General features: G+C 48.0%; 1 pseudogene; it reads right to left on the reverse strand.

The window, feature by feature from the left end:
* Positions 1-6,689: 6,689 nt before the first annotated feature.
* The window catches only part of LOC117355289, a 75,566-nt pseudogene continuing 63,348 nt past the window's right edge, over positions 6,690-18,907 (reverse strand).

Here is an 18,907-nt window from a genome sequence, read left to right on the forward strand (position 1 = left end):
ACTTTTAATTTTTGCTATAGAGCTACCAGACCTATGCAGTGCTGTACAGAGTCACAAAGAAAAAGACAGTCCCTGCTCCAAAGAGTTTACAATCTAAATAGATAAGACAGACAAACAGGATATCATGGATACAGTTAAGGGGAACGCTTAATCAGCCGGCTGGGTTGGTGGGCAGAGGAGTAGAGTCATTGAAGCCAATGGTGGTCCACCTTTTTGGCAGTTGACACTGTAGTCCAGATTTCCATTCCACCCCCACCCCCACCCCAATGGGATCCATTGCTGCAGAAGCTCTTCCTCTCTACGGGTCGCCGACAGAGTGAGTGAGGTAAACACACTGGATTCTGCGACTGGAAGTTTTCCTTCTGCTACTACTTCATGTCCCTACTTAGGCAGGAAGCCTTAGCAGAGGGAGAGCTTCCAGACCAGCAAAGGCAGCGTATTTACTTCACCTTTACTGCCACAACCCAAAGAGTGAAAGAGCAGCTGCCACTGGATCCTGTGGAGGAAGGAATTCAGGGGAGGTCATGAGGGCTCATAGTAGGAGTGATTTATATGCTGGACCACAGGGATGGGGAGGAAAACAAAAGAAGGATACCAGACCTTCAGGGGAGGGAAACGGAAGGGGAGGACAGAGATGCCAGGGAAGAAGGTGAGAGAGTAGGGGAGAGGGGGAAGAGAAGGACAGAGAGATGCCAGATCACAAAGGGGGAGGAGGGAAGGAAACAAAGGCCAGACTGTGGGAAGGAGAGGAGAAAGATGTCAGCCCACCAGAGAGAGAGAGAGAGGGGATGTGCTACACAGGGATGGAGAGGAGGGGGAGAGAGAGAAGATGGTGCACAGGGATGGGAGGGTGGGGAAGAAAGATGGAAAAAATGTTTAAGAAAAGATTGGAATAAGGGAGAAGAAAGAGGGAGGAAATGATACACATGGATGGGGGGAAGGGGATGGTGCATGTGGAAAAATAGATAAATCTGAGAAGGAAGAAGAAAAATTGAAGAAAGTTGAATATTAAAAGTTAATGCCAAAGATGGCTTTGATCCAAACAGACCGGGGATTTTAAATTACAGTCCACTTGAGGGGGGCAATACTTTCAAAATAGAACAAAACACAAAAAAATCCCTCACATCAATACTGGGCAAGTTTCTCAAATAGTATCTTCATATAACATTTAAAGGCTTTTAGATATTTAAATGTGCTCATAAGCTCTTCAGCAAGGCGCCACAGCAGCGGTACAATGTCGCTGGAAAGGTGCTTGGATTTTAATCATAACACATTGCATGGAGCAAGGATTCTCGCTTCTACTGGAGTGGCAAATTTTATGGCTCTACGAAAAGCTGTTTAACAGTACACCACTTATCTGAAAAGGTCAGTTCACGGCTCCAACACAGTCTTTGTGTCGCTACGCTACATCAGGAAGCCAGAAGGATAAGTTTTTTATATTTATAAAGACATTTTTTTTTCAACATAAAGGCCCTGATTCTCCAAAAGTGCGTCCCGATTTTAGGCAGCTGTAGACGTCCTACAGCTGTCTAATCAGCCAATCGGGATGCACGTTTTTTTAAAAAAAATGCTCCCCAGGCAGGTCTGAAGGCGCCTCCGGGATCCTAGGGAGACCCGCAAGATGCCTAAGCTTGCCTACAGGCCTTAGGCGAACTTAGGCGGCCCTACGCATCGTCCTAGTAGAGGAAGAGACGCTTAAAATGTAGGCCAGCAAAATGCTGGTCTACATTGTAAGTAGACGCGGCCGCTATACTGATCGCGGCAAGGGATCTCCCTGCTGCAATAAAGTATAGCGGCCGCGGCCGCCTGTCCCATCACCGACAGGAGGATGCCTAACTCCTCCTGTCGGAACCCCGAACCCCGGAACCCCCTCCCCCCTAAACTTGTAATCGCCGACAGGAGGATGCCCAACTCCTCCTGTCGGAACCCCGGACCCCCCTACCCCCCAAACTCGTAATTCGCCGACAGGAGGATGCCCAACTCCTCCTGTCGGAACCCCGGACCCCCCTCCCCCCCAAACTCGTAATCGCTGGTAGGAATGAATGTTGAGAAGCATACAGTGTGTTTTGTGTAGTTTAATTTTGTGGTTAACCATTATGTGTTAATAAGATTATATTGTGTGTGTATATGAAAAATGAATGGAAAAAATGGTTATAATTACTATTATTATGGAGACGGGGTCTGGGGCGGAGATTGGGTGGGAATTGGCCCGTGACAGCCTGTGTTTTGGTTTTGGCTCCTTAATGTGGTTTAACCTATTAATGTGTACAAGAACAACAGTAAGAAGGTTCAGTCCTAATGATGAATAAGATGCTGTGATTTTAATTAATAATAATTATTCACGCCACATTTTTGCAGTTTGTCATTTTATGACTTTTTTTGTGGAGTTTTTTGTCTTTGTTTATTTAACATAAGAACATAAGAATAGCTTTACTGGGTCAGACCAATGGTCTTTCTAGCCCGGTATCCCGTCTTCGCTGAGACCAATCCAAGTCACTAGTATCTGGCAAAACCCCCAAATAGTAGCAGCATTCCATGCTACCGACCCATGTCTGTCTCATCCTTACTTGGACGGCAGGTTAATCCGGGTTCTGTCTCATCAGGAGTACGAACGAGCAATGGAGATGGTGATGTCTCTGCTACAACGCTTGGGTTGGATTTTCAACTCCAATTAGAGCCCGTTGTTGCTGTCGCAGACCTTGGAGTATCTGGGCCTTCTCTTTGATACCGTGTTTTTTTCCCCAAGCTACGCAGACAGAAACTTCAGAAGCAAATCAGAGATCTCCTGGATCTTCTGATTCTCTCAGCCTGGCATTATTTGCAGGTCCAGGGTGGCCTCCCTGGAGGTGGTCCCCTGGGCTACAGCGCATATGTAGCCTCTACAGGAGTCTCTCCTCTTTCAGTGGTCTCCACAGCGTCATCCCCTTCAGATGCCACTTCCCTGAACGGAACCAACTTGCAGCAGTCTGGGCAGGTGGGTTTGGAGGGAAGGGCAAACCTCTTTGGATCATGGAGTGGTTCACTCTCATGATGGGCACCGTATGCTGCTTAGCAATTATTGAGACCACCGCGTCCACCATTGGCGACTTCAAAGTAGCCCTTTCTCCATCCGGGATGAGATACAAACGAGTCATGGTGTTTGCCAACTGAAACGTCGCCTCCGGTGTATTCCACTGCACCAGAACGAGATCCCAAATATCCTGATGCATAGGAAAAGAGCGGGATGCAGCGTCGATCCCCCTAAGAAGAGGGTCCCCCACACACATGGTCTCCAGTGGTGCTTCCTCAAAACGCAGCACAGAGGAGACCTGCTGAAACAGGTCTGATAGCTCATCCCTCTGAAAAAGGTGCACCACGGACGCCTCTTCCCAGGAAGGTGGGAAACCTGCTGCCCCACCGCAATCCCAAGAGGATCCTGGAATTCCTCAAAAGAGTCCAGGTCCTCATCCAGGCCAACTCGCTCCTCTGACCACCAATCTGCATCCCAAGCCACCTGCAGGTGCTTGGATGAGGTAGGAGAAAGAGGGAGGCAAAGCCACAGGGGATGTGGAGGGAACCCTCCTCCCCGAAACCCCCAGGGAACACGTGGGACTCCCAGCCACCTGAAAATAGGCTCTGCACAAAGCAAAAATTAAATTGGGGGAAAAAACCCCGGGGGTCCCATGGGACTCCTTGCCACAGCAGGGGACCCAGCTGAAACCTGCCCCTGTTTTTCCAATACAGGGGGAAGGTCACCTGAGGTTGCAAACAAAATGGAGGGGCCTGTCTGTGAAAATGGTGAAGTTCCCACCAAAAATAGCCCCTCCAGGGGCTGGGAAGCCTGAACTGTCCCAGCTGCTAAAACAGACAAGCCGGCATCAGCTGTTAAAAAATCAGCTGAGAGGGAGTCCCGAACTGGCGGTAAGGGAATCCTTTTTATCCTTACCGTCAGCGGCTGAGGAAATCCCTCCGTAGGCAGAGGGGAAGAAAGGGCTGCCTCACTGCTCCCTTCAGACTCGTGAGGCACTAGCGGCAGGGAGTCCTGGACACCTGCAACCGCTGCGGACGGAGCTCCACCACTGCCCCAGCCCAAACAGCCGAGTTCAGGCTGGCTGCGAGTGCCACACGTCTGGACCAATTTGTGCACCAGTTCCCTGAGAAGTGCTCAATTGGTCCATACGCAACCTAGCTAGAAGAAAAGTGCCGTTTAGTCAAAAAATACAGTAAATTACAGTATATTTAAAGGGAAAGCAACCCTTCAGACCGGCACTACCTTAGGATTTTTTATTTTGTACAGAACAGACTTCTCTGGCTCTCAAAGCAGCAAGCCTTGCTTCACTTAGGGGGCAAGGCTTACTGCTGAGGCACCTCTAAAAAATGTTGGGGAGGTGGAGGAAATGGGGGGAGGGACCCAGCACAAAATCCGCCAGGTTTGACACCGAGGTTGGACGGACCCCCAAACACGGCCCACCCAAGATCAATCCGGCACAAAAATGGAGACTAGGATCCCTAAACAAATTCCAATAGCCCTACCAAGGGAGATGGGTACAACTCACTCACACCTGCTGGAGACTGAAAGAAGACTGACAGGACTAGGGGAAGGTACCTCTTATGTACTATTCCACAGTTTTGGTTTGTCTCCACCTGCTGGTCATGATTGGATATATACCCACTCGTAAAGATTAAACTGTACCGGTCTGGAGAGTGCTAAAGAACATGTTTCCTTAATAGAACAAAATATTTGGGGTTAATGTCTAGAACAAGATGTTGGAGCCATGACAATAGGTCCCTGAAAATGAGCTAAAAGTCACACTAACATATTTGTTTATAAAAACATATTTTTCTTCCATTTACCTAGTCAAATATTAAGAACATAAGAATTGCCGCTGCTGGGTCAGACCAGTGGTCCATCGTGCCCAGCAGTCCGCTCAGGCGGTGGACCTTAGGTCAAAAACCAGTGCCCTGAGTCTAGCCTTACCTGTGTATGTTCTGGTTCAGCAGGAACTTATCTAGCTTTGTCTTGAATCCCTGGAGGGTGATTTCCCCTATAATAGCCTCCGGAAGAGCATTCCAGCTCTCCACCACTCTCTGGGTGAAGAACTTCCTTACGTTTGTACGGAATCTATCCCCTTTTAACTTTAGAGTGCCGTCTCGTTCTCTCTACCATGGAGAGGGTGAACAACCTGTCTTTATCTACTAAGCCTATTCCCTTCATTATCTTGAATGTTTAGATCATGTCCCCTCTTAGTTTCCTCTTTTCAAGGGAGAAGAGGCCCAGTTTCTCTAATCTCTCACTGTACAGCAACTCCTCCAGTCCCTTAACCATTTTAGTCGCTCTTCTCTGGACCCTCTCGAGTAGTACCGTGTCCTCCTTCATGTATTGATGAGCTTGAGATATTTCCAATAGAATAGAACACGTGTGCAAGGTCAGCATGCTGTCCACTTCCTTCTATTGCTGACAAGAGATGATGCCAATAGCATGTGATGGGTTAAGTCATTATTGCTAAGGAAGTAAAATTAATGGGAAATCATATGACTTGGATAGACCCAATAGAATATTGTTGAAGTATGCAATTTGGAGGACGTACCACCTACGTCTGTTTAATAATGAATTAATTAATGATGTCAATTTCCAATAAAATGACCAGCCACAGGTAATATGATGAGACTTTTGACTGTGAACTTACCAACTTCAGTAAACAGTCAAATACTCCTCAAAGCTTTGACTATTTTAACCACACTTTTGTGAGAGATTTCTTTATTTGATCTCCCCTGAGATAGAATTAAGAACTGAGGAATATATGGAAGAATTGGGGGCATGGATGTAGCCTATCCACATAGTTTTTCCAACCAAACAAGGTCTTACACAGGGGCATCAATACCTCCTTTTTCTTACTGTCCATTCCTCTTCCTATGCACCAAAGCCTCCTCCTAGCCAAAGAGGCAAAAACTCATAGTAACTTTTTCATGTACATCATTGTTGGGTTGACTTCATATGCCAGAGGTGTGTGACTGAATTTTGTGTTAAACTTGGAAAGAGCAGTTATAAAACTCTTGAAATGTTCTCAACCCTGAAAAAAACAACTGCGTGGAAAGAGTTCTCTTAAGAAAATGAAGTGAAAAACACCACAGCCGTAGCGCTGAAAGTGATGTCAGACAAAAGCCTACTGCACGTGGGTTGATTCATAAGTCAGGGCAACTATTGATTTTCTCTTGAAAATGTGCCAACACTGGAAATCTAATATAAAAATTTGAAAGTGTGCAACACGTACTTCTTAATGGTGCCACCAGATGAGAGATGAGTGCAGCGGTCTGGAATTGATCACGTCCCCTATGTCAATCTTTTGGTAACAGTGGTGCATTTGAAAAGTTTTTGGTAAATTTCAAAACAAGGATGTCATTGACGCCATCAATGAGTATTTTGCAGGGTTTGTCAGAACCTATTTTTCCAATGGGATGGAAAAACTGGAAACTCACTGGACTAAGAGTTAGAGAATGACACGAGGAAAACATTTATCCCCATCCTGTCTCCATGACCACCATCCCTGTCAACGCCTCATCTCTGCAACTATCGTCCCTACCATCCCCCGCAGTATCCCTACTAGCCTCAAATAATATTAATTAATCATATTAATTAATTATGGTAACCACAAATTGAAAAGAAACACAAAGTATACTGTATGAAGAAAAAATGTTAATTATCATTTATATTTGTTTTATTTTTCAGAGACTCTTAAAATCATGCCTAATGGAAATGCTTTCTTGCAGTGTACAAACTAACACATAACAAACAAGGTTTTATTTCTTAAATATTACACTCTTGGCTGTCTTTCCAGCAGCAGTGGAAGCACCGAGCAAGGCTACTCAGTCCGATATCCTCCTAACTCCATCTGGACTGGCAGAAGGTTGTGCTTTCTGTTCCGAAGTTAGGATAATCCGAACTCCATCTGGATTGGAATAAATCAACCTAAGACCGGCAGTAGGGATACAAGAAAAGTGCAGAGGAACTGGGTAAAAACAATTACGATTTACCATTGTGGCATTGGGAGGGAGAAAGCCCTGTCATTTGTAGCGTGGGGCACTGAAGGCAGGAGGGGATGGGCTTCCCTCCTTCTGTTTTCTCATATGATGGTATAGGTAGTCCGGGAATGTGGGAGGGGGCCCAGGGATGTAGGAGGAATGTCAAAAAGGTCTATGGATGTCAGGGGGATGGGTGTAGGGTTCAACGGCTCAGCTGATCCTGGCAGGGGCAATCCTTATTAGCTGAGCCACTGGGAATCCTCGAAACTGGCTCAGCTGATAGGGATTCTTTCTGCCGAGATCAAAGTAGTTGGTGGCTACATCTACAAAACTTGCTTTTGTATGTTTCTCACGTGGACACTTTTATTTTTGAAAATGAGGAATAAAGTAGATGTTCTAAGGACCAAAACTTATACCTAGCTCTTTTTCAAAAATAAAAGATAGATGTTTGGCAGCTTTGAAAATGGACAATTTCCCTACTGGGTTTGTGGACATCTTGCACAAGACATCCAACCTAAGACTTAGGCACACTTTCGATTATGCCTCTCCACATGGTTTTACTCCAGTATGAATCCTCATGTGGAGTTTTAAGTGTGATTTGTAACTAAAGGTTTTACCACAGGTATATGGTTTCTCTCCTGTATGTATTCTCTTCTGCCCCTTTAAAGCCAATTCCACCTAAAAAATTTTACCACATTCTGAACAAGAATATTGTTTCCTTTAAGGGTAATTACCCCCATATGAAGCCTCTTGTGCTGTTTTAGTCATTAAAGCTTTAACCACATTCTAGACATGTAAATGGCTTCTCACTCTCATGGACCCCTGAAGTAATTTTAAACCTGTTTGATGATACAAAGTTTAATCATAAGATATATATTTATTCATTCATTCATTTAATTTTCTATACCATTCTCCCAAGGGAGCTCAGAACAGTAAATATGAATTTATTCAGGTACTCAAGCGATGGAGAATCTTTCTCTCCCATATGGATAATCACAGTTTTTATACATAATTAGTTATATTCCAATTTCTATTCATTGTTGAGTTGTTATAGGTCAATATTCAGCCGGAGACAGTGAGCATTGTCTATAATCTATTTCTATGAGGCTCATCCCTTCTTCAAGTCTAAAAATGTACAGTCTACACTTAAAGTTATAGATGAGTCAAGAATACCAAAGCTATAGAAGAAAGCAGAAATGGTGTAATGTTAGTACACTCTTTAATATTAGTTTTAGCTTTGTACAATATTTTCTATCAGGAATTTCTGCTTGATAGTTGTTCCTTCTGCCACTCTTAAACGTTCATATACACTTTCTTTCTGTATCTCCTTTATGACTCTTCCTCTATCTTTTTTAAATGTGATTCCCATTTAAGCTTTTACAACATTCTGCACAGCATGATTGTCGACTAAAGTTTAAATCACATTCTGAGCATGTAAATGGTTTCTCTCCAGTATGAACCCTCTTGTGTAGTTTTAAAGCTGAGGGATCTCTATAACATTTGCCACATTCTGGACATGATATGGTTTCTCTCCAGTATGAATCCTCTCATGTCTTTTTAATGCTGACTGCCAACTAAAGCTTTTACCACATTCTGAACAGGTATATGGTTTCTCTCCAGTATGAATCCTCTTGTGCTTTTTTAAATATGACTGCTGACTAAAGCTTTTACCACAATCTGAACAGGTATATAGTTTCTCTCCACTATGCAACATCATGTGCTTTTTTAAAGATGATGGATCACTATGTCTTTTACCACATTCTGAACATGTAAATGGTTTCTCTCCAGTATGAATCCTATTGTGATTTTTTAAATGTGACTGCTGAATAAAGCTTTTACCACATTCTGAACATGTAAATGGTTTCTCTTCAGTATGAGTCCACTTGTGCCTTTTTAAAGTTGATTGCCGACTAAAGCTTTTCTCACATTCTGAACAGGTATATAGTTTCTCTCCACTATGCATCATAATGTGCCTTTTTAAAGCTGATGGATCACGATATCTTTTACCACATTCTGAACATGTAAATGGTTTCTCTCCGGTATGAATCCTATTGTGATTTTTTAAATGTGACTACTGACTAAAGCTTTTCTCAAATTCTGAACATGTAAAGCGTTTCTCTCCGGTATGGATGCTCTTATGTATTTTTAAAGCTGAGGGATCACTATATCTTTTGCCACATTCTGAACATGTAAATGGTTTCTCTCCGGTATGAATCCTATTGTGATTTTTTAAATGTGACTGCCGACTAAAGCTTTTCCCACATTCTGAACATGTAAATAGTTTCTCTCCAGTATGAATCCTCTTGTGCCTTTTTAAATTTGATGGATAATTAAAGCTTTTCCCACATTCTGAACAGGTAAATAGTTTCTCTCCAGTATGAATCCTCTTGTGCCTTTTTAAATTTGATGGATAATTAAAGCTTTTCCCACATTCTGAACAGGTACACGGTTTCTCTCCAGTATGAATCCTCTTATGTGTTTTTAAAGCTAAGGGACTACTATATCTTTTCCCACATTCTGAACATGTAAATGGTTTCTCTCCAGTATGAGTCCACTTGTGCCTTTTTAAAGTTGATTGCCAACTAAAGCTTTTCTCACATTCTGAACAGGTATATAGTTTCTCTCCACTATGCATCATAATGTGCCTTTTTAAAGCTGATGGATCACGATATCTTTTACCACATTCTGAACATGTAAATGGTTTCTCTCCAGTATGGATGCTCTTATGTATTCTTAAAGCTGATGGATCACGATATCTTTTACCACATTCTGAACATGTAAATGGTTTCTCTCCGGTATGAATCCTATTGTGATTTTTTAAATGTGACAGCTGACTAAAGCTTTTCCCACATTCTGAACATGTAAATGGTTTCTCTCCGGTATGAATCCTATTGTGATTTTTTAAATTTGACTGCTGACTAAAGCTTTTACCACATTCTGAACATGTAAATCGTTTCTCTCCAGTATGAATCCTCTTGTGCCTTTTTAAAGTTGATTGCTGACTAAAGCTTTTACCACATTCTGAACATGTAAATGGCCTCTCACTCTCATGGATCCTCTGAAGACATTTTAAACCTGTTTGATGATAAAAATTATTATCACAATAAACAGATGTAGACTGTTTCTCATTTGGATTATTTTGTGCTTTCTTAGATATGATATCAAATCGTTTTTAAGTAATTACTTTTATTCATTTGTATTAATTAGTTATGGGTAAATATTCAGCCAGGGGCACTAAGCATAAGCTGATAACTAGATTAGTCCCAGATAGTCAAATACTGGTAGTTTTCCTGGTGCGGAATTAAAAGGGATGGCAATGACATGGGAAAAGCCCAGGACATGTCCCATGTCATTAAACTAAAGCAAGCAGAAAAAAAGACATTTGGGGCCAGATTTCTGTATAGGACGCCTCGTCTCAGCAGCTGACTAAGCGGTTTTTCAGAATCACACATGGACATCCCATTGATGGACAGACGCCTAACTCCACCTAACCATCCCAATTCTCTAACCGGCGTCAATGTCACAGGTGCTGGTTAGCGAATCTTCTTGCCGCTGAGCTGATCGTAACATGGGAATCTCCCTGAGGCAATCAATTTAGCAGCCGCGGCAGGGAACCCATCTCCCCTGCAAAGTTGCCTGGCAGAAGGGATGCCCACTCCCTCCTGCTGCTGGCCTCATCATGCCCCGAAGCCCCACAAACATTCCCCTACTTCACCCCTGACACTCCTCGGCACCACAAGATCCCGACAGTCCCCGAATGCCTTTCGAGTGGAAGAAAATTTAGCGAAGAACCTCAAAAAGGGAGACAAATCCTTCTTCAGGTACATTAGCGACAGGAAAAGGAACACAGATGGGATAGTATGCCTAAAAAAAACAGACGGGAAGTACGTGGAATCAGATTCCGAAAAAGCGGAACTTCTGAATGAGTACTTCTGCTCGGTCTTCACCAGCGAAGCACCGGGTCACGGTCCACACTTACAGACAAAGCAAAGAGTGAAAGACTCGTTTTGGAATTTTGAGTTCACACCCGGAGACGTCTACTGCGAGCTGACAACACTCAAGGTGAATAAAGCCTGGGACCGGACAATCTACACCCCAGAGTACTCAGGGAGTTGTGTGATGTCCTGGCGGAACCGCTATCCGTACTCTTCAATCTCTCCCTCATTACAGGGAGAGTACCCATGGACTGGAAAACGGCTAACGTCGTTCCACTGCATAAAAAGCACAGTTACTTACCGTAACAGGTGTTATCCAGGGACAGCAGGCATATATTCTCACATGTGGGTGACGTCATCTACGGAGCCCCGATGCGGACAGCATTTCAAGTAAACTTGATTGAAGATTCAAGCTTGCTGTGCTGCACCACGCATGCGTGCCTCCTGCTCCACTAGAGGGCGCATCCCCTCCTCGTGGTCTCCAGTTCACATAACCAGCAAAGAAGCCAACCTCGGGGAGGCGGGCGGGTTGTGAGAATATATGCCTGCTGTCCCTGGATACCACCTGTTACGGTAAGTAACTGTGCTTTATCCCAGGACAAGCAGGCATGATATTCTCACATGTGGGTGACCTCCAAGCTAACTGCAAAGGGATGGAGGGAAGTTGGCAATTTAAGAAAACAGATTACGTAATACCGATTGGCCAAAACGGCCATCGCTCCTGGACAATGTATCCAGACAGTAGTGAGAGGTGAAAGTATGAACCGAAGACCACGTGGCAGCCTTGCAAATTTCCTCAATAGGCGTGGACCGGAGGAAAGCTACAGAAGCTGCCATCGCTCGGACCTTATGTCCCGTTACTCGAGACACGCCTGAGCGTAGCAAAAAGAAATACAAGCAACCAACCAGTTGGACAAGGTGCACTTGGAAACTGGGCGACCCAACCGATTAGGGTCGAAGGACAAAAACAATTGTGGAACTGTCCGATGAGACTGAGTGCGTTGAAGGTAAAAGGCCAACGCTCTCTTACAGTCAAGAGTGTGGAGCGCCACCTCTCCAGGGTGAGAGTGGGGCTTGGGAAAGAACACCGGCAAAACAATGGACTGATTGAGATGGAAATCAGACACCACCTTAGGCAAAAACTTAGGATGAGTGCGGAGAACCACCTTGTCATGATGGAATACCGTGAAAGGCGGGTCCGCCACCAGCGCCTGCAGCTCACTAACCCGCCGAGCGGAAGTGAGGGCAAGCAGGAAAATCACCTTCCAAGTGAGAAACTTAAGATGACATTTATCCAGAGGCTCAAACGGAGGTTTCATAAGTTGAGCCAGGACAACATTAAGATCCCAAACCACAGGGGGAGGTTTGAGAGGAGGATGAACATTCAAAAGACCCCTCATGAAGCGAGAGACCAAGGGATGGAGTGAAAGAGCCTTCCCATCCAGGTGATGATGGAAGGCAGCAATCGCACTAAGATGTACACGAATGGAATTTGTCTTCAGGCCAGAATGAGATAAATGAAGCAGATACTCCAGAACCAAAGACACAGGGACCGACACCGGGTCCTGGCGGTGAGAGGAGCACCAGGACGAAAATCTAGTCCACTTCTGAGAATAGCAGAGTCTAGTCGAGACTTTCCGAGAAGCCTCCAATACCTCCCTGACCGACTGAGATACAGGGAGAGAGGTCAGGGGGAGAGAAACCAAGCAGTCAGATGAAGAGACTGAAGACTGGGATGTAACAGTGAACCCCGACTCTGAGATAGCAGAGGTTCCCTGACACTGAGTTGAAGTAGTAGGGAAAACCAAGGCTGGCGAGGCCACCGAGGAGCAATCAAGATCAGAATGGCCCGCACCGATTTGAGATGGACCAGCGTCCGCAGAATCAGAGGGAAAGGCGGAAACGCGTACAGGAACCACCCTTCCCAATCCAGGAGGAAGGCGTCGGCCTCGAGACGGTCCGGGGAGTACATCCGGGAACAAAAGAGAGGCAGTTTGTGATTGAGGGGGGAGGCGAACAGATCTATCTGTGGCGTCCCCCACCTGTCGAACACTTGTCGCAAGACCTGAGAATGCAGGGACCATCTGTGCGGCTGGAGGAGGCGACTGAGCCTGTCCGCCAGACAATTTCACTCCCTTTGTATGTAAACCGCTCGAAGGAAGATGTTGTGGGACACCGCCCACTCCCAGAGACGGAGAGCTTCCTGACAGAGGGACCAGGACCCGGTCCCACCTTGTTTGTTGACATAATACATCGCCACCTGGCTGTCCGTACGGACGAGAACCACCTGGTCATGAAGCAGATGTTGAAAAACCACTGCAGCGAGATAGATGGCCCGAAGCTCCAGCACGTTGATGTGACAGCGACGATCCTCTGCTGATCACATTCCCTGAGTGCTTAGACCATCCAGATGAGCCCCCCAAGCGTACTCCGACAAGTCCGTGGTGAGGACCTTGTGGTGTGGAGGGGCAAGAAATAGTAAACCGCTGGAAAGATTCGAAGAGTCGGTCCACCAACGGAGCGATCTTTGCAAGGAAGGAGTAACTGTCACGGGACGATCGATCGGGTCCCGGTCCTGACGCCATTGAGAGGCCAGGGTCCATTGAGGAATCCTCAGGTGGAAACGGGCGAAGGGTATGACGTGGACGGTAGAGGCCATGTGGCCTAGAAGAGTCATCATCTGCCGTGCTGATACCGAGGTCAGCAGCGAAATCCTTCGACTCAGACTTACTAACGCCTCTAGACGCGGAGGGGGGAGGAAGGAACGGAGGCGAACCGTGTCCAGCACGGCCCCGATGAACTGTAAGGACTGAGAGGGGCACAGCTGTGATTTCGGGAAGTTTACCTCGAACCCCAGACCTTGAAGGTAAATAATAGTCTGTCGGGTCGCTGAGATAACCCCTTCCCTGGACAGAGCCTTGATCAGCCAGTCGTCCAGGTAGGGGAATACTTGAAGACCCTGGGAGCGCAAGGCTGCTGCGACCACCACGAGACACTTTGTGAATACCCGAGGAGACGAGGCCAGTCCAAAGGGGAGGACCCGATATTGTAGATGTAGGTCTCCCACCTGAAATCGCAGGAATCTGCAATAAGCGGGATGCACCGGGACATGTGTGTAGGCCTCCTTCGGATCGAGGGAGCAGAGCCAATCGCCCTCGTCGAGCAGATGGTAAAGAATCGGAAGGGAAAGCATTCAAAACTTTTCCCTTACTAGAAACTTGTTGAGGCGTCTCAGGTCCAGAATAGGGCGCAGGTCTCCCGTCTTCTTCGGTACCAGGAAGTAACGGGAGTAAAACCCTTGCCCCCGTTGGCAGGGGGGGACCACTTCCACCGCCCGCAGGCGAAGAAGGTCTCGAGCCTCTGAGAGAAGGAGGGGCAACTGCGCCCAATTGGGGGGACAAGCGCTCGGAGGGCTAAACTAAACTAAACCTTAGGTTTTTATACCGCGCCATCTCCACGGTCGTGGAGCTCGGCACAGTTTACAGGGATTGTAATGAGAAAGGAACTCCAGGGAAAGAGTTAGATGAAGATCAGAGGGAAGAAGAAAGTTAGAGAGCTAGGATGTCAGAGAGGAGGGAGAGTTAGATTTTAGAAAAAAGCCAGGTTTTCAGATGTCGGGAGGGATCTTCCGAAAGTTGAGAGAGTACCCGGATGAGATCACGCCAAGGACCCAAGCATCCGACGTGATGGACTCCCAACGAGGGTAAAAGGCTCGCAGGCGTCCTCCGATGGGAAGAAGGCCTGACGGAGGCGCGGAGAGGGCCAGCCCCCATCTGCGCATCCCGGCAAAAGGACGGAGATGGCTTGGCAGGGGCTGTCGGCTGAGATTTCGACAATGCCCTCGAATGAGCTTGCTGACACCGAGGTGGAGGCCTAGAGAAAGCCGGGGTAGACTTTTGTGGGTAACGGCGAGGCGTGCCCCGTAGGGGACGAGAAGCGGCCGGCTTGGGCTTCGGGCGCACGAGGGAGGCAAACGACCTCTCATGCTCCGACAAGCGTTTCGTAGCCGCTTCAATAGTGTCGTCAAAGAGTTCCTTACCGACACAAGGAAGGTTAGCCAACCGGTCCTGGAGGTTGGGGTCCATGTCGACCAAGCGCAGCCACGCCAGCCGGCGCATGGCCACAGCAAAGGCGGCGACCCTCGAGGAAAGCTCAAAACCGTCGTAAGCTGCATGAAACAGGTGGAGACGGAGGTTAGAAAAATCCTCTAGGAGGCCAAAAGCCCCTTGGCGAGAGGCTGGCAAATCCGTCGTGAAGGCGCTCAACAGCCCAAGCAGATGTTTAAGATAAGATGAAAAAGTGAAAGTGTAGTTCAGCACTCTAGAGGCCATCATAGAGTTCTGATATAGACGGCGACCAAATTTGTCCAGGGTCCTGCCCTCGCGACCCGGAGGGACCGCAGCGGAGACCCGGGAGGGGTGAGCCTTTTTCAATGAAGATTCCACCAACAGCGATTGGTGAGAGAGCTGTGGCTGCTCAAACCCCGGGCAGGGTACCATACGGTACTTCGACTCCATTTTAGATGGGACAGCCGTCACCATGTAAGGAGTCTCGAGGTTCTTAATGAAGGTTTGCCGGAGCACAGGGTTCAACGGCAGCCTGAGGGACTCTCGAGGCGGAGAAGGCATATCCAGCTCCGCCAGGTACTCTTTGGAATACCTCGAGTCCGACAGTAGGTCCAAGTCAAGGGCGCGTCCCATGTCCTGGACGAACCTCGTAAAAGAAGGACGGGACGTTCACGTAGCCCCTTGTGGGGACGGGGAACAAGACCTGCGTCTTGCCGAAAAGGAAGGACCCTCACGCTCAGACACTCTATCCGAGACCGGGGAAACGCTGTGAAAGTGCTCCAATGTCGAGGACCTGCGCCGCCTCGAGGAACCCCTCGGGGACACCGCCGGGGTAAGAGGTACCGACCGACGGTGTGCCGGAGACCTCTCCCCGAACTCCCTCAGCGAAAGCCTGGAGCCTCGGACCGGATCCCCGGATCGAGGGGGAGTCAACAAGAGCCGAGGGTTGGTGAGCGATAACTCCGCCACCATCAGCCGCCCTCCGGAGCGAGGAGTCGGGGAGCGACCCCGCAGTGGAGGTGAGCTCCGGGGTTTCTTCGAACTCCGACGGCCCGAGGTCTCGACATGCTTCGAGCGACATTTCGCCCCGCGGAACCCCGTGGGGGAAGAACGGCTCGAAGACCTCGGCGAGGAATCCGAGAGGCGTCGAGAGCGGCGCAGCTTGCCCCGAGGTACTTCGACGCGAGGCTCAGGCTGGTCCGGCGCACGTGAGGTCGAGGCCGGATTAAGGTGAGCGAGGGCCACGAACAGCTCCAACGATATCATCGCCCGGAGCATGTCTTGAAAGACCGGCACGGACAGCATCGAAGGCATGTCCGAGGCCGTAGTGCATTCCACCAGGGGCGACCTCGTATCAGAGTATTCCCTTGTGCTGGAGGCACGGCCAGAAGATTTGGAGGACTTCGCCGGGACCGAAGGCACGGAGGTCCCACCATGTCCGGCCGGCGTCCCCGAGGATGATTTCTTCGCTGGTGCGGAACCTGAGGAAGGAAGAGGGGACTTACCCGGAGCCGAGAACTTCAGGGAACCTGAGGTCTTCGGGGTCGAGTCTCGGGGCGGGGCCGAGGGAGCCGAGGCCGAGGTCAAGGCCAGGGCCGACCTCGAGGCTGAGGTCGAGGGTTGGTCGACCGCAAAAAGGTCCGCCATCCTGGCCTTACGCCGACGGAGCGCCCGGTTTTGGAAAGTGGCACACCGGGGACAGGACTCGGTGGGATGATCAGCACCCAAACACCGGATGCACCAACAATGCGGGTCGGTAAGCGAAAGCAGACGCTCGCACCGGGTGCAGTTTTTAAACCCAGACAAGGGCCGGGACATAAGATAAAAATTAGGCCGCGGCCAGGGAGGCCACGCGGCCGCGACAACCCGGGAGCCCCCAGGCGGCCAAAAACGAACCGCGACTTCGCGATTCGGTAGCAGGAACAAAATGTAAAATAATAAACAGGCGAACAGCGACTTCCAACGAATTTAAAATAAGAAATTGCGGTGCAAGAAGGCACATGGGGCAGAGCCAAAAAAATACAGGACTTCTTGGCTCCGCAGAAAAAAACGAACTGGAGACCACGAGGAGGGGATGCGCCCTCTAGTGGAGCAGGAGGCACGCATGCGTGGTGCAGCACAGCAAGCTTGAATCTTCAATCAAGTTTGCTTGAAATGCTGTCCGCATCGGGGCTCCGTAGATGACGTCACCCACATGTGAGAATATCATGCCTGCTTGTCCTGGGATAAAAGGTTGCAGAGAGGAGGCTGCGAATTACAGACCGGTGAGTCTAACATCAATAGTGTGTAAACTCATGGAAACACTAATCAAACGAAAAATAGACACGATCCTGGATGAGTAGAATCTACGGGATCCCAGTCAACATGGATTCACCAAGGGTAGGTCCTGCCAATCCAATCTCATCAGCTTCTTTGACTGGGTAGCAAGGAAGCTGGACTTGGAAGAATCCCTAGACGTAGTGTACCTAGACTTCAGTAAAGCTTTCGATAGCGTCCCTCATCGTAGAATGCTGAGCAAGATGAAATCGATGGGGTTGGGAGAAACGCATGGGTCAAAGATTGGCTAAGTGGTAGACTTCAAAGGGTGGTGGTTAATGGTACTCTCTCTAAAACGTCAGAAGTGACGAGTGGAGTACCGCAGGGCTCAGTCTTGGGCCCGCTACTTTTCAACTTATTCATAGGGGACCTGTTTCAGGGCCTTCAAGGCAAAATAACACTATTCGCCGACGACGCTAAACTATGCAACATAGTGAGCGGCTCCAATTTACACGATAGTATGACGCAGGACCTGTTTTTGTTAGAACGTTGGTCATCGACCTGGCAGCTGGGCTTCAATGCCAAGAAATGTAAGGTCATGCACCTCGGCAGTAGAAATCCGTGCAGAACTTACACCTTAAATGGTGAGACCTTAGCTAGGACCGTAACAGAACGGGATTTGGGAGTGACTATCAGTGCAGATATGAAAGCTGCCAATCAAGTGGAGAAGGCTTCATCTAAGGCAAGACAAATATTAGGTTGCATCCGCAGAAGTTTCGTCAGCCGGAAGCCTGAGGTCACCATGTTGTTGTACAGAACCATGGTGAGACCACATCTGGAATACTGCGTGCAATTCTGGAGGGCACATTACCATAAAGATGTGCTAAGAGCAGAGTCGGTTCAGCGGATGGCCACCAAGATGGTCTCGGGGCTCAAGGATCTCTCATATGAAGAGAGGCTGAACAAATTGCGGCTCTACTCTCTCGAGGAACGTAGGGAGAGGGGAGACATGATTGAGACGTTCAAGTATATCACCAGACGTATCGAGGTGGAAGAAGATATTTTCCTTCTCCAAGAACCCTCAGCCACAAGAGGGCATCCGCTTAAACTCAGGGGAGGGAAATTTCATATCGACACCAGAAAGTATTTCTTCACCGAAAGAGTGGTTGATCACTGGAACAAGCTTCCGATACAGGTGATCGAGGCCAACAGCGTGCCAGATTTTAAGGGAAAATGGGATGCCCATGTGGGATCCCTGAGAGGGTGGAGTTAAGAATGGGTCATTTGGAGCGGGGTCTCTAGAGCAGACTTAGGGGGTGGGTCTGTGGAGTGGGCAGACTTGATGGGCTATGGCCCTTATCTGCCGTCATTTTTCTATGTTTCTATGTTTCTACCTTTGGCTGATGGCTGGAAAAGGAATGCCTACTCCCTCCTGCCGGCAGGCTGCCACTGCCTTCCCCATCCTGGTGCATTTTGGGATGCATTGGGGAATGGCCTAAGGCCTTGACTGGCTCAGATGCCTAAGGCTTCCTAAAACTCCAACTGACTAGATCCCATGGCAGGGGATTTAGGGATCTGGCCAATTGGAGTCAGGCCACTCCCAATTCATCCCAGAATGCACCAAGAAGGGGAACGTCTGCCATTTTGCAG

This window comes from Geotrypetes seraphini, chromosome 2, assembly GCF_902459505.1.
Source record: "Geotrypetes seraphini chromosome 2, aGeoSer1.1, whole genome shotgun sequence".
In the NCBI taxonomy this organism is placed as follows: Eukaryota; Metazoa; Chordata; class Amphibia; order Gymnophiona; family Dermophiidae; genus Geotrypetes; species Geotrypetes seraphini.